Here is a 15,922-nt window from a genome sequence, read left to right as displayed (position 1 = left end):
GATGTGGTCACTGCATACGAGGACTTGTGCAATCTCCCATGCACAACTGCCAGCACATACCCCAAATATCAAGGCATCCCATGCACGGTTATCGCGGTTACACTCCTGTTCGTGGTCCAACAGGGGGCACGCACACAAGTCATAATCCAGTTCAGCTACCGTTGTGTTGGATAGGCAGACATCCATGGGCCGCTCGAATGTGCATGTTCAACAGTGAAACCAGGGCTGGACGCAGGTGAAGTACGCAAGACGGAAGCTCAGACGGTAACTGATGCGCAACACTGCCAGTGGCAGTGCTCCCAACAAATGCAGCATACGTGCACGGTACTGTTCCACGTGACGGGGGTTGTGCATGTGCCTGGGATGGCCTGCCATTGCGTAGGTGTGTCTCGTGGAACCGGCACTCTTCTGACCTGCGGCAGTTGTGTGGATGATATGCCACAGCTCGGAGCAATGAGTCGTATGTGTGTGCAACGTTTAGAAGAATGGGACTTCTTTGTGTGGGGTGTTTATACGTTGGTCTTTCATTAGCACTGTGCGTGGTGTGGGAGTCGTCATCATCTGCCATGGTATCTCTCTCAGGGGGTGCCAGCTGCATTCAGGACCAAGGTCAGAGGTGCAGATGTCCTTCCGCCTTATGTATGGAGACAGAGGAGCTTTCATCCCTAATGTTTGTCTGACTACTGCTTGCATTTTGAAAATGTGATGTGGCGTCAACGCTGCAATTGAGGCCAGGCCTCAGGCTTATGGTGCACCAATAGCGATACGCACACACCAGTTGGCATGTATGGGCCAAGAGCCCGAGCGGCCTTGCGTTCCTTGTACAATCTCTCTCCCTCTCTCTTTCTCTCTCTCCCCCTCTCTCCCTCTCTCCCTCTCTCTCTCTCTGTCCTTTGATGAGTGCATGACACACCTTATTATCTTGAATTTTGTCTTCCATGCTGTGACCTCCAGATTGTCCAGTGAAGACCCGCTATGACTCTTCAGAATAGTTGTTTGGAGTTAAATTGGAATTAAACATTTTGTTTGGCATTTCAGTGATGAATGAAGGATTCTTCCCTTTCTGACCACACATGGATGTTAAATGTTATATTTATGCGACATCAGGCGAATTGTTTTGTTCAGTATTTCGTAATGTTGATGTGCAGTATCTTTGTCAAGGGGAGGGGGTGCACGGGGTAGAGGCCCGGGGTGGGGGCTTGTGGGTGGAGGCAGTGGGTGTTGTGATCAGTAGCTCCATGGCATCTGTTGTTCTTCAGGTGTGGCTCTGGGCTGGGCTCCCTTTTGGTGGGCAGGTTGTCGTCCGACTTTATTCCAGGTAAGAGTAGGTGTTAAATCCCTGCTGCTAAAGCGCCTTATCGCATGTTTTGTGATCTTTTCGCCGATCTGGCTGGTCGTTGAGAATGTTGTGAAGTGGTGTTGTTGCGGGTTTTTGCACGGGAACGCCTACTCTGCATCTCATTAGCGTTAGTTGCCGGTGTCATCTGTGGTGATGTTTTTTGCGGCTGCTATCGCAGGTAATCTGGTGATATCGGCTGTTAGCACCAGCTTGTGAATGGTGCGATGAATTTATCACCACTTTGGCTGCGATAGAGTGCCGATAACTTGGCGATAAGTTCTTGAGAATATGGCCCATAGTCTCTCAGAAACCTACCATTATTTAATTTAGCTTTCCAATCAGGACAGAGGGCAAAGGCACACCCTTTCAGGATTCAGGCCTCAACACAATAAATCCAGAATATCTCAGTTCCACAAAATTGTGCTGTGTTTAGGAACATCTAACTTGCCCCCCTGCCCCCATAAAAAGCACTCTTGAGAGGCACAATTATTATGAAGTAAACATATTTATCTACTTTGGGCGAGCCTGTCGGCTTTAACATCCCAATGCATGGCCCTAATAACAGGTCAGTAAAATTGAAGTGTAAGGGATGACATTGCCCAGTACCATATGACCATATACTGGAGGATTGTAAAAGATTTTGGGCCAAATGTACAAAAAGGTCGGTTTGCGATTTTCTAATTGTGAATTTTTATGATTCGCAATTGGAAAATCACAAACAGCCATGTACAACAGTGTCTCAGACACAATTTGCGATTTGCAATGGGTCACAAATGGATCTGTCTCATCAATATTCATGAGGCATGTCACAATTTGCAACCCATTGGGAATTACTACATTCACAGGGATGGTGGCCTGTTGGGGTCAGCAGACCACCATGTCTGTGATTACATTTCAACTAAAGCAACTTTGTTTTTTGTAATGCAGCCAGTTTTCCTTAAAGGAAAATGGGCTGCATTATAAAAATGAAAAGTTTTATTTTTATTTTTAGGTCAAGCCTAAGGGCAGCGCGCATGCGCTGCTCGCTCTGCGAAGCATGCTTTAATAGAATATGCAGTGGGAGCCCCGCCCACTCTCCGCCCTTATTTTTAATTGGCTTGGGTCATTGTCTTTGGCAAACACTGGCTTCCGATTCATTATGAGGCTTGTTAGTTTCTCCTTCGTACCGCCTTGTCTCCATTTGTTACCGTCCATAAGGAGTGCACCTTTTACTTGGCTCATTACACGGTATGCTTTATCTAGTGGGTGAGCACTAATTTGTGTATTGATACCTGTGGGGACAATGGCGGCTGCCTTTTTTGTTACATTTGTATGCTGAGCGCGGCGCCCCCTTTAGGGACACCGTGCTCAGTTTATATTTTATTTTTTAAAGTTTGATGTTGAGAGCTTTGTTTATTTATTTATTTTTTTAACTTTAATACTGAGCACGGCTCCCGCTTCCGTGACTCGCGCTCGTTTTGTTTTTCAACTTCAATACTGAGCGCGGCTCCCGCATCCGTGACCTGCGCTCGTTTTGTTTTTAAACTTTAATACTGAACATGGCGTATTCTTCAGGGATAACGCGCTCTTTCTGTGTTTTTAACTTTAACAATGTCAAAAGGTTAAAAATGCTACCGCATTTGTTTATTGGGGGGGGGGGGGTACCTCACTCCTGTCCTGGAAGGTTGGCCTCATGGCTGTGCTTAGCCTTCCTGCTGTGTTCTGAATCTCTCCAGAGGCCTCCCCACCCGTCCCACCCCCTGTAATACCCCACCCATTCGTCCTTAAGAGACTGGATGTCCCTACTGCGAGGGTGACCTGTTGCCCCCTGCACGAGACTGGAGTACTGCCCCAAGGCCCCCACTGCTCTTGCTCTGACACAAGGTGGAGTCTGTCAGACCCAACCCACTCCTGCGGTAGATCCATCCAGATGTGCACTGCAGGAGTCCACAGCTGCAGGCCTGTGCCCTGCCCCCGGTGGCTCCTGGGGGGTGAGGCTCTGATGGGGCTGGACCGCACCGGGAGAGGAGATACCGCAACTTAGCTTCCTGGGACAAAGCTGCGGGCGCTGATGAGACAGTCAGCAAAAGGCATGCTGGAATCGCGCTCCTCTGTTTTGGGTTGTTTCAGATTACAGACCACGTTTTGACGCTTCTCACCAGTAGGGTAAGGAGAGGCCTGGGCAGGAAACTTAGTGCGCAAGTGCACCTACTGCTTCCAAGGTATGAAAACACGGAAAGACTACTGCAGGCGTCTAAATCTGAAAGTATGTTAAGCAAGCAGGCTGCCAGTGGACCAACCTACAAAATATCCTGAACTGCAAGCAGTTACTTTTGAGTGCAAAGCTGAGCTCCCGAACAGTGCTTTCGCTCTTGCCACTTTAAACAAGCATTTGCAATGCTCCTTCCTAATACCTAATCGCAAAAGCAAAATGCGATTTGGTAACAAGTTACTGAGTCGCAGTTTTATTTTTGTACATGGCAAAACCAGTTGCAAATGGCCCAAAGGGCCGTTTGAAACCTGTAAAGTGCTTCATACATATGGCCCTTGGTTCTTCCACACGTTTAGCTAGATTAATAGATTTAATGACTCCACCACATGTCTAGATTGAGGATCAACCTATAGTTAAACCATTTCCCTGTATGAAAATTCATAATACACGAATCAATAAATAAATATTATTTGTTACCTTTTACTGGACAAGGATCAAAATGAGAAAGATCGCCCCAGAGTGATCTAATGGTAACTAATAACTTTTATTAATTTATATCCACGTTATAACATTTATTTTAAAAAAATGCAAAGATCGTGTTCAAGAATCGACGTGCCCAGATTAAAATGAATTTGTGACACATGCTGGCTATGTGGAGAAGGTTTCGAGGACCTCCAACACATTTTTTACTTGTAAAATGGCATCTCCAATATGGACAAAAATTGAAGACCTAATGTACCAAATTACAATGTCCTGATAGAAATAGATTTCTTAACAACGATCTTAGGTTTGCAACCCAAACCCAGCATGGAGGAATTTGACTCTTCCACCTCCTTATTTGAATATCTCTTCCTCTCCTTAGGCACCAAAACTGTTCTTTCTGACTGGTAATCCTCTACACCTCCTCCCTTTGACAAATGGTGGAACTTACTATGCTCAGTTAGAGGCGCTGATAACATCTTATACTCTAAATTCCATGGCCCTTTGAGCCCCCGACGACTATGGGATGCCTTTGATGAGTACAGAAGAATAAACCCCCAAAAGCCCCCCCACATACCTGCATCCTCGTCACGGGAGGTTATTATATACGGACTTTATCCTGGTCACCGATCTGCTTTTAGTCCCAGCTCACTCCCTCCCAACGAAGCCGCACCCCTCATCTCCCCTCTGCCTACTCACCTCTCCAGTCCTCTCTCTTTCTCCCGCTCTCTTACTGAAGAGCCAGGGAAACTGGTTTTCCTATACTCCGTTCTGAATATCTCATCGGTGCTTGCCTCGTCTACATTTACCAGATGTAACTATCACCACATCTACGTCGTTAACAACCACTACCCTTATACTGTAACCAGCAATGTCGTAATACGAAGATCAATATCTTACTTCTTAGCCTTCAAGACACTTGGATTGTTCGGTTTATTTGTACTGTATTCGTATTGTTTGCTTCCTATTGTATTTGATTTCATGTCAAATAAAATAAAAAGTGTCTGAAAGAAAGAAAAATGAATTTGTGAAGAAACAGAGTCAACAAGACTCATTAATGGATTCTATCACAATGCATAAAGGAAGTAAGGGGAAGACATTTCGATGTTTGTGTTATTTGAATAGTGTACACTGCATAATTTCATTCCTTCAAAGCACTCTTGAGAGGTAACAGGGTGACATATTATTTGACATCAGAAGCTGTTTTGAGGATGTATTCGATTAATGTTAACGGCCAATAAGGGTTATAATGACCACAGTCTTCCAAGCATAGCCATCATATTCCACCATTGCACAGCAAAGAAAATGGAGCATCCTTTTAGGCAGATTGTGTTTGATGCAGCCATAGAGGAGCATAGCAGTTAGACAAACAGAGACCATGTTGAATTACTTGTGCATGTGGGATTCAGGCTCCAGCTCGAAGGCTTTTAGAATGGAGGTGTTTTTATGTCTTGCTCTGAATAGCATTGTTTTGTTCTGTACAGAATAATTGACATAAGCAGTAGAGCCAGGTATTTCCACTAACTGTAATGTATTATGGGTTCCATTTCTGCTACATTTATTTATCTACTCTGGGCGAGCTATTCTGCATCCATGCTGTGCTTGTGCTAAACCACCCTGCCATGCACTAAACCTCCCATGCATATCTGGTACAGTGCTGCAGGCAGGAAGTGCTGTACCGTCTCCTGACAGAGGACCTGTGTCTATTCCATCTTCCAGCGTCCTCGTGTCCCCCTCACAAAATGACAAGCATGAGTCTGGCACTTTTGCAGATGTTTAAGCGAAGGCTGTTCAAGGGTATGGTCTAAAAGCAAAACTATCTCTCCCTTCTTTAGGCCTGCACTTGGTTTTGGAACCATTAAGCGGTTTGCCTGATCACGGCAAAATCAGCTGGCCCAAATAAACAACTCAATTTTGTAGTATGTAAAGTAGTCGTACTCACATACTTTAAAATACAATTTAATGACCTAAATATGGAGACTTACGCCTCCGCTTTTCCTATCTTTTCTGTGTGAGGATCTCTGCACATGTAGATATACATTTTGTTGTACATGTAGCAGAGACAAGAGGAAGTGGCTGGAAAATTGGGAATATCTATTACAAAATGGGAGAGGTTTAGGGAACTTTAAGGATGAGCTTGGAAGAGACATGCTAATACACAGCACACAGCTGCAAAATAGTAAGAACATTTCAATTTACAAAATACACTTTTGAAGTTACTACAGGCATCAAAACAGGTTCAGATGTACTCCAAACTAGCCTTAGAGTAAGTCCTGCACCACACCTGTCCAACCACTGATACTGCAATACACTCCCATAAAAATCATAGGAGGCAGGGAATTAAAATAACAAACTATTGGACCTGATGCTAAATTAATTAAATGAGTACACCATTTGAAATTGTAATTATATTGATATATTACAAATATTACTTAAATAGCTAATTTTTAACCAAGTTTACAAAACATTGAATACATATTTTAAATGTTAGTGAGTATGAGTATGTTTTTAACTGACTGTTTATAAGTAACATTTATAAAATTTATTAATATAGTTACATTGTTTTAATGTTTAATATGCATTTAATTTGGAGAAGCGTGCTATATTTATTATTTAAAAAAAAAAAAACTTTATTGTGCAAAACAACATCATTACAAATATGGGCCTACAACCACCAGGGCCGGCCGCTAGTATATGCAAATCAATTGCTTGGCATCACGAAGCAGCGACTGATCCCCAGAGGTCCAGCAGAGTTACAGGATATATTCTCGGCAACTCAGAAGATAGGCAGGATACCAATATTTTAAATTTTTAAGAAAAAGAACAAAAAAAAAACCAATGAAACAAAACTCAAGGCGAGAAACATTCTGGACGGTGTCAAGCTCCGACGGGGGGACCTGCCATACCAGGTAGAGAATCAGGAGGACAATAGAGATGACCGGAGGGGAGGCAGCGGGGAAGTCAGGACAATCAGCAAAGGGAGTACAGTATTCTAGGAACCTCAGGATCAGGGGGACAGAGAAATGTCCGGAGTATCTACAAAGGGGGGCATACAGATGTTACCTCGGTAGGTGTTCCACTGACCCCAAATTCTACTCCACGCCCCAGGCTTGCCCCTAACCAGATATACCGTCTTCTCTCTAAACATGCACCAGTCCATGTTCTCCTTCCATACTGACACGGTGGGAGGCCGTCGGGAACCCCAAAGCTGCGCAATATCCCTTTTCGCAATCATGTTCCCAAGTGCCGCCCACCGGGCCTGGGCGACGTTGTAATCATTCGGCTCCCACACATTCAACAAACATCAACGAGCCTCAGGCAACAGAGCGACCCCAGTGACACACTCCATTACAGCATGCACATGGTGCCAATACGCCGCGACCTCACGGCACTCCCAAAGGATATGAAGGAAGGTGGCGCTCATTCCACATCCGCGCTTACACAACCCATCCGAAGAAAAACCCATCGCAACCAAACGAGGACCCGTCACATAAACACTGTGAAGAATTTTGAGCTGGATGAGACGGAGACGGGCAGGAATGGCGACCTCTTTCGTGAGGACAGTGCGGACTGCCAGTCTTCGTCATCCAGCTCCAACCCGACTCCGGTCCAGGCCTCCCTAAGACGCACAAGGAGGTCCGCCCGATTGTTGATTAATTTCTTATAAATCAAGGAAATCGTACTATCGGGCAGATGACCATCAAGTATATGGTCCTCGAGTGGGGAAGATTCAGGAACTGCGGTACCGGCCGTGAAGACCGACAGCAAAGCGTGGCGAACCTGTGCGTATCTGAAGAACTCCCTCTCACTCAACTCATACTCACTCTGAAGCACCGCAAAGGATTTGACCGCACCATTCACCCATAGATCACCCACTCTGCTAATGCCAATCGTATCCCTTTTGTTGTCCAGAGGCATCCCAATCTTTCCGAAGCAAACAAAGGGGTCGCTCGCGTCAAGCGATCATTCCATCCCATGGCCACATTGGCATCCTTCCACACACGTACTGCAATCTTAGTGGGTCCCGTTAGCTTCCTCCCCGCTGTCCGAGAGTAGAGCGCTCTGTTGAAGTTGCCACCAGGCAACAGATATTTATCCATCTCGAAAGCCGGATTTGGACCGGGTGCATACGTAGCATGGTTGATGGCAGACAACTGGGAGGCCCAGTAATACCTCCTGATGTCCGGGAGCGCAATGCCCCCGTCATACCAGGGGAGAGTCAGTTTTGCGAGAGCGATGCGTGCGCGACCGTCCCAAACAAGTCTCCTCTGTAAACCCTCCACCTCCCGGAAGTAGGCGGCCGGAATAATATCAAAGGAGTTCTGGAGTGCGTAGAGAAATCGGGGCAGGGACATCATTTTAAAAAGTGCCGCTCGACCGAGTGGCGACAACGGCAATCTACGCCAACGAGCCACGTCCAACTTCAATCGCCGGAGAGGAGGAAGGAGATTATGCTTGTGGCGGACCGCCGGGTCCAACGATACGTAGACCCCCAAGTACTTGAAACCGGATTGCGAAATTTGAATGGAAAACCTATTCGGTAAGGGGGGAAGGCCACCGGAGATAACATACACACACGATTTAGACCAATTAATGATCAAACCAGAGTTTTTACCGAAAGAAGTGAGGACGTCAAATAGGACGTTAAGGGATTCACGAGGGGAGGTGAGGTACAAGAGAATACCGTCGGCGTACAACGAAATCCGGTCTTCAAAATCAGGGGCCCACTGAATGCCCTTTATCGACGGTTCCCATCGGAGCCAGGCTGCAAGCGGTTCTAGCGCAAGAGCAAAGAGCAGGGGGGACAACGGACACCCCTGCCTAGTACCCCTCCCGAGAGCGAAAGGCTGGGACACCCTACCATTGACAACAACCTGAGCTAGCGGGTCCGTATATAAAAGTCTCACCCAACTAATAAATCCCGCACCGAAACCGAACTTCGCCAGAGTGGCCCAAAGATATGGCCATTCTATCGTATCAAAGGCCATCGTGGCGTCCAAGGAAGCCAAGATGGCCGGCTCGGACAGAAACTCCACCCTAGCGAGAATGCCATGTAAGCGCCGCAAGTTGAGAGCAGTGTTCCGGTGCGGAATGAAACCAGATTGATACGGATGGATCAGGTCACAAATAACAGTGAGTAGGCGATTAGCGAGGACCTTGGCGAGAATCTTCGGTTCAGCATTCAGTAGGGAAATAGGCCTGTATGAGGCACAACGATCACGAGGCTTGCCCTCCTTAGGAATCACAACTATAGTAGCCAGACGCTGGTCACAAGGGAGGGAGCCAAGATCACGCGACTCCATAAACATATCACGGAGAAATGGCGCAACTTTATCCGGGCGCAATTTGTACAATTCAATAGGCAATCCATTTGGGCCCATAGCCTTGCCAGAACGGAGGGAACGGATCGTGGTCGCAATCTCGTCGGCCGACAACGATGCCTCCATGCACTCTCGATCCTCTTCAGACAGGCAGGGCAGCGCAATGTCCCTCAACAATAAACGAGAGTCATCCTCATCTCTATCGGACACCGGGGAGTAGACCACACGAAAATATTCAGCAAAACACTCCACAATCTCGCCAGGGTCAGTCAGAATTCTGAAGCACAGGGACCATACGATTCGCTCTCTCCTTCTTATCAAGCTAGGCAATCAATTTACCCGCCTTATCCCCAACATCATACAGTCTACCTTGCTGTTCCCTGTATATTGTCTTAGCAGCATCAGTAACAAGGGATTTATAGTCAAACTGTTTCAAGCTAAGGGCGTGGAGTCTATCCTGGGTGACACCTAAGTCTAGATCAGCCTCCAACTCCAGTATTTCGGCCTCCAGCTTCACGACCTCCCTATTCCTAGCTTTCTTGGTCTCGACTATTAAAGATAGGGCCTGTCCACGAATAACAGTTTTGAAGGCTTCCCACAGGGACACTGAGGACAAAACAGACCCCTCGTTCTCCAGGAAGTAGTGGTCGAGCGACTTTATGAGGCTGTTGCGGGTCTTGGGGTTGCGCAGATGCCAAGGATTGATAGGGGCGATCCGCCCCGCGGCTTGCATCCCCGTGTCGAAAAGAAGCCACACAGGAGAGGGATCTGAAATGCCCCGGGCCAAGTGTCTGACCTCCCCAACGTAGGAGGACTGGACCACGGGCATGAGGAAGTAATCAAGCCTGGAGAGACTCCCATGAGCCCCGGAGTGGAAGGTGTAGTGACATTGCGTCGGATGCATTAACCTCCAGCAATCCACCAGACCAAAGGTGTCCAAGAACCCACCAAGCCATGATTGGGAAACGGGAAGGGCCCTGGGGGGTTGGCGGTCCAGATCGCCGGATAGCACAGAGTTAAAGTCCCCACCCATGAGGAGAAGACTATCAGGGAGCTCCAGCAACTTCCGACCAACATCAGAGAAAGTGGAGGTCTGGAGGCCCGGGGGAACATATATCGTGACTAAAGAAAGAGTCTTACCCTCCCACCTACCAGTTAGGGTGGCGTAACGCCCTCTATCGTCAAGGATGACATTATCAATCTCTAGTGGGAGGGAAGACCGGACCAGTATACCAACCCCTCTGGAACCAGTGGTGAACCCGGAGTGTGCAACCAATCGGTATCCCCACCTATTCATAGCATGACACACATTGCCGACCAAATGCGTCTCCTGCAGGAGTACCACATCAGGAGTCAAATGACGCAGATATTGCAGTACAACACCCCGTTTAATATGATCCCCCAATCCATTGACGTTCCAAGATATCAACCTCAACCCACTACCCCCCATCCCCACAAGTGTTGCATGAGTATCCCCACAGAGAGCAGGACACCTGAAGCAGAGAAAGAACCAATATGCCGCCTTGAGAAAGAAAAACACAAACACAAACACCCCCTCCCACCCCCAACCGAAACCCGTTACAACTCCCCCCTCCCTGCACCCCTGCAGACTGAAAAGCCACCTCAAAATGCAGTGTGCCTGTCGCCCTAACAATCCCATTCTACAAAAAGACCCCGGAGGAGGAGAGAGGCCCGTCTCCACCCGCCACCCGGACGTGAACTCCTATAAGGCAACATTTACAAAAGAAATAGAACCCAACTGAGCAATGTTCGAGTTTCAAGGGTTAGGGACCGAAGGGTCACTTCTGTGTAGGCTCACCACCCTCAGACCGTTCGATCGCCCCGACCAGGCAGGGAATCCAACCAGTCACTCACATTGTCCGGTCGCTCGAAAAAGAAGGTCCGTTCCTCGTGTTCCACTCGAAGCCTGGTAGGGAAAAGCATCGCGTACTTCAATCCCAGGTCCCGGAGACGTCGCTTAACCCCCTGACAGCCCATCCTCTGTCTCAGGACAACTTGAGTGAAGTCCGGGAAAAAATTGACAAAGGAGTTTTCAAATTTCACCGGGCCGTGCACTCTCGAAGCCTGCAAGATCGCATCACGGTCTCTGAAATGAAAAAGTTTTGCGATGATAGGCCTCGGAGGAGCGCCCGGCTTGGGCTTACCGCCCGGAACACGATGTGCACGCTCCACGGCGAAAAACTTGCTCAGTCCAGAAGGGGCAAGATGGATGAGGAATAGATCTTCGACCAGGAGGTCAACCGAATGAGTCTCGGGATTCTCTGGAACACCTATGACGCGAATGTTGTTGCATCTTGCCCTGTTCTCAAAATCCTCCAGCCGATGGGACATCAGGTCATTGGCCGATTTCAAATTGCCAAGGTCTGTTCGGAGTTCCGACACATCGGCCGTGAGGCTGGAAGTCTTCAAATCCAATGACTTAACTTTCTCGTTAGTCTTAGACAGGTCGGCCCTGATTAGAGTGACATCAATGGCGACCGTGTCAATTTTACGAGCCAGAGCCTCATATTGCTGGCCGATGGTCTCCTTCATGCCGGTGATGGTGCCCATAATGTCCTGCACGGACAAGTCAACAGGAGCAGAAGGGTCTTCTCTAGCGTCCTCCGGGGTACTGCTGGAGAGCCCGGGGGATCCTTTGGCTTGAGTGTACCGGTCCATAACGTTTGTCTGGAACGGTCCCCCACGAAGGGGCGTTTTGGTCTTCCGCTTCTCGGTTTCACCCCTGCCCGTCATGTTGGAAGAGGCTCCCCGAAGGGGCCCGCGAGACCTGGTGAAAATGGCCGCCGGCAGGTCGGGCACCAACAGACCAAGAAGCTGGCTCGTACGGCCCAGCGAAAGTCACGACTTGACCCAAGAGGCTATAGTGAGGAAGCAGCGATGACACTAAATGGAGGCTGGATTGGTCCCCAGCCGGGCGAAACGGTCTCTCAATCAGACCATGCCAGGATCCGGAAACGAAACCGAAAGTGGGGGTACGGCCACCGATGAGGTCCCACTGCCGTTGTTGTTCAACTACGTCCCGGACCCACAAATCGCCAAGTCCCCGGCACGGCCTCCAGGTGGGCCTCAAAAGTTCAAAGTGCTGTAATTCCGGTTGCCCAAGTCCAATTTAAATTCTGGAAAGAGTTATGGACTCAGTCGGGGTTCACCTTCGAGAGTCCGTCCGAGAAATCAGGATATCATCAGGATAGATTGCGAGGAGTGGCGAGGGTCCGGGGAGCCCTGTGCTCAAGCGACCATCTTGGATGCGCGCTAAGCTCCTCCTAGGTGTGCTATATTTATTTATTTATTTTATTTTTAGAGTTTTGTATAGCGCGAACATGACCCAGAAATGGGTATCAGAGCGCTTCACATATATATATAGCAATGTGGTTTTGAACAGTACAATTGAAATCAATAAATAGTTGTAGTTGTCACAATAAAAATGTGAGACAAGGAAAAACATTTGTACATTCAGCCTAGGTTATCAACTTATAATACATATGCACTTGGTCTAGGTATTTATAGATGTAGCAGTCCTCCAGCAGAAATCTCAGTTCGAGTAAGGATACGCGGGATGCACCTAGTAATAGAGAGAAGAGCTCCATCAAGAGTCTGTTAACAGAAGAGCTTATAGAGATAGATACTCAGCTATGGCTTTTAGATCATGAAGAGAAAAGGGCTGCTGAGGATTAAGTGAGGAATGTGCTCATCAGGAAGGACTTAGTTTCTTTTTTGAAAAATATAGAAGTAGATGAGATTTTTCTGATGCTTGGTGGGAGCGAGTTCCATATTCTTGGTGCAGCTCCAGAAAAGGCTCTGTTGTATGTTTGTTTCTTACGGAATAGTGGAGGTTTTAGAAGAAGGGAACGGCGCTCGGTAAGAGTCTGCTTCCTCCAGAAATCGAAATTTTCTGTGCTAGGTGCAGTGGAGTTTTGTGATAGATCGCTTTATGAGTGATGCAGGCCATTTTTTGTTGGATTTTTGCTTCATAAGGCAGCCAGTTGAGAGCTTTCAGATGTGGTCAAATTTTTTTGATCCTGTTAAGACTCTTGCGGCTGCATCAAGACAGGCTTTTGAGACTTTGGGTAGCCCTGATAAGGTAGTACATCCATATTCAAGTCTCGAGATGACTAATGACTGAACTGCAGTTTTGAGGTCTAGAGGTCCAATGCAAGGTTTCATTTTTCTAAGATAGCTGAGGTGAAAACGGGCATTTTTAGCCATCAAGTTGATGTGGGATTGCATATTAAGGTTCTTGTCTAGAGTGATTCCTAGCAGTTTGGCAGAGTCCACCAGTATCGGAGTGCAGTTTAGTGCAGTGATCAGCTTGGTCCAATCCTTCCACACCGTGGAGGTTTTTTGGGGGGAGATCAGAAGGAATTCGTTTTTTTTAGAGTTTAGCTTAAGGAGATTGTTTGTTAGCCATTGGACGGTCTTTTTTAATGCTTGGTTCATCGTCTTAATCTCTTTTAGGGAAGTGATCTTGATATATAGCTGGGTGTCGTCTGCATACTTGTGGAAGGAGATGTTAGCCTGCTGTAGTATTTCAGTTAAGAGTTCGATATAAAGATTAAATAGTGATTGAGATAGTGTTGAGCCTTGTGGAATTCCTAATAGGTTTGGGGATGGTGTGGATAGATTTTGATTCACCAGGAATCTTTGCGTTCTGTCATCTAATAAGGATGTAGACCATTTTAGGACCATTCCGGATATGACAATCCTATTCTCAAGTCTCTCGAGTATTTTGCCTTGGTTAACATATTTTTTAGTATTTAATTAATTTACATTTGTATTATACATTATAATATTGTTTTAATGTTTGAAAAACATAATATACTTTATCTCATTTCCCTATACTTTTCCATAGGGAGATCTCATCACCATGAAAGAGGACTCTGCTCTGGTTACAATAAATTTTGGTCATAAACAGTCGACATACAATCAAAGAATCCTCCACCACCTCATTTAATGGGGTGCAGACATGTATGTCTACATCTAGGTGTTAATCTCAACGCGGAAATGGTGAATAGCAAAAAGAAGAGGGTTACACTACAGTGTAGTATTACATATGCATGTGAGTTAACATACACTCACGTGTACATTTACCTTTGAGTCTTGAGCCCTTATTTGTTAGACACATGCCTTTGAAGTGAATTCTATAAGGTCTGTACCACATTAATAAGTAACATGCATTGCCTATATGTCTCCAATAATTTCCAGAATTTATGTTATTAACGGTGACCTGCTTTCTCCTGAGAGATTTAGGCAGTGGGATTTGTTGCTTAGTTACAAATGAAATACAGATATGCATATTTTGGACAAAGGCATCGAATGTTCCTTTCTGTACTCACAAATAAATGAACGGGAACAGAGATGTGTGTGTGTGTTGGAGTGCATTCTCAATGCATAGCTTGCAATACTATGTGGGGGAGGGACACCACGTGAGTGACTTTCAAAAATTCGAGTTATCTAGACTTTTCAGCAGCAAATTAACAAGGCCCTTCCCCAAGGACATATTTATGAACAACACAGAGTTGTTTGTGTAACGTTTTGTCCCTGCTTGCGCCTCTAGTATTGATGTTTATGAGGCAAACACAACCCTGTCTTCTGTCATGCATGTATAAGTGAACACAACAAGATTTAGGGAAGCCGGTTCCTGTAAAGCCCTATTGTTCCATGAATTCCTTGTGTGGGAGTCGGAATGTGTACTGGAAACGCCACTACAAATCAACACACAAATCCGCGGGAGATCTGCACGTGGGTGGATTGGGGCGTTCATGCATTTAAATACAAAAATACTTCAGGATGTGAATTATTTTGTTTTTCTTAACTTATTTGCAGCAGGAGTTTGTACTCGAAGCATTCAACGTAAGAACCGTTAAATTGGTGTATATGCGTTGTTTGTAGCATCCCTTTCATTTAACTGTGTTGCTTCGGGCTTGTTGTCATTCTTTCATTTCAATAGCATTTTCAATCTCCCACAGATTCCAATGCAAAGTGACGTTGCATCGGAAATTCAGTGCTTAATAGCTGTTCAAATGTTTCCAAAAAGTGAATGTATACATACTCTTTTATCAAAAACGTCCAAATGTAAATACTAACAATAAAAGTATTTTTTCACATTAAAACACATTCTTTTCATATTTAACTAGAAACAGGCATTCCGTGCAATTACCTCTCAGAAAACCATCCCTTCCCAGACCCTGGCTCCCCACAACTTTAGCCACAAAAACTAATAAAACAAAAGAGTAGATATGTTTATCATACACGTTATATTTAAATTATGCAGTTAGCCCTTTCCCTCACCCTTAACCATCTCTCCTTGAGACCTGCCCAACCGATTACACAAGGTATGACAGCCGTCATACTAATGAATGGGTCTACCTACACAGCTTGGTTTTGCCCTATAAAGACCAAATAATTATGGCGTCAGATAATGGGGAGGGCTAGAGAAGCTGACAACTGCAGTGGACCTGATATCTGTGAGATTAGGGCTCATGGGAAGGAAGATCACTGCACACCATCCCCTTTCCAGTGTTTAGGAAAGGAACTTGACCAGTTTTGGAAAGGAAACCAGCATCGATCTGT

Source organism: Triturus cristatus, chromosome 4_1 (assembly GCF_964204655.1).
Source record: "Triturus cristatus chromosome 4_1, aTriCri1.1, whole genome shotgun sequence".
NCBI lineage: Eukaryota > Metazoa > Chordata > Amphibia > Caudata > Salamandridae > Triturus > Triturus cristatus.
The sequence above is the reverse complement of the archived record's forward strand: the minus strand, read 5'-3'. Positions refer to the sequence as shown.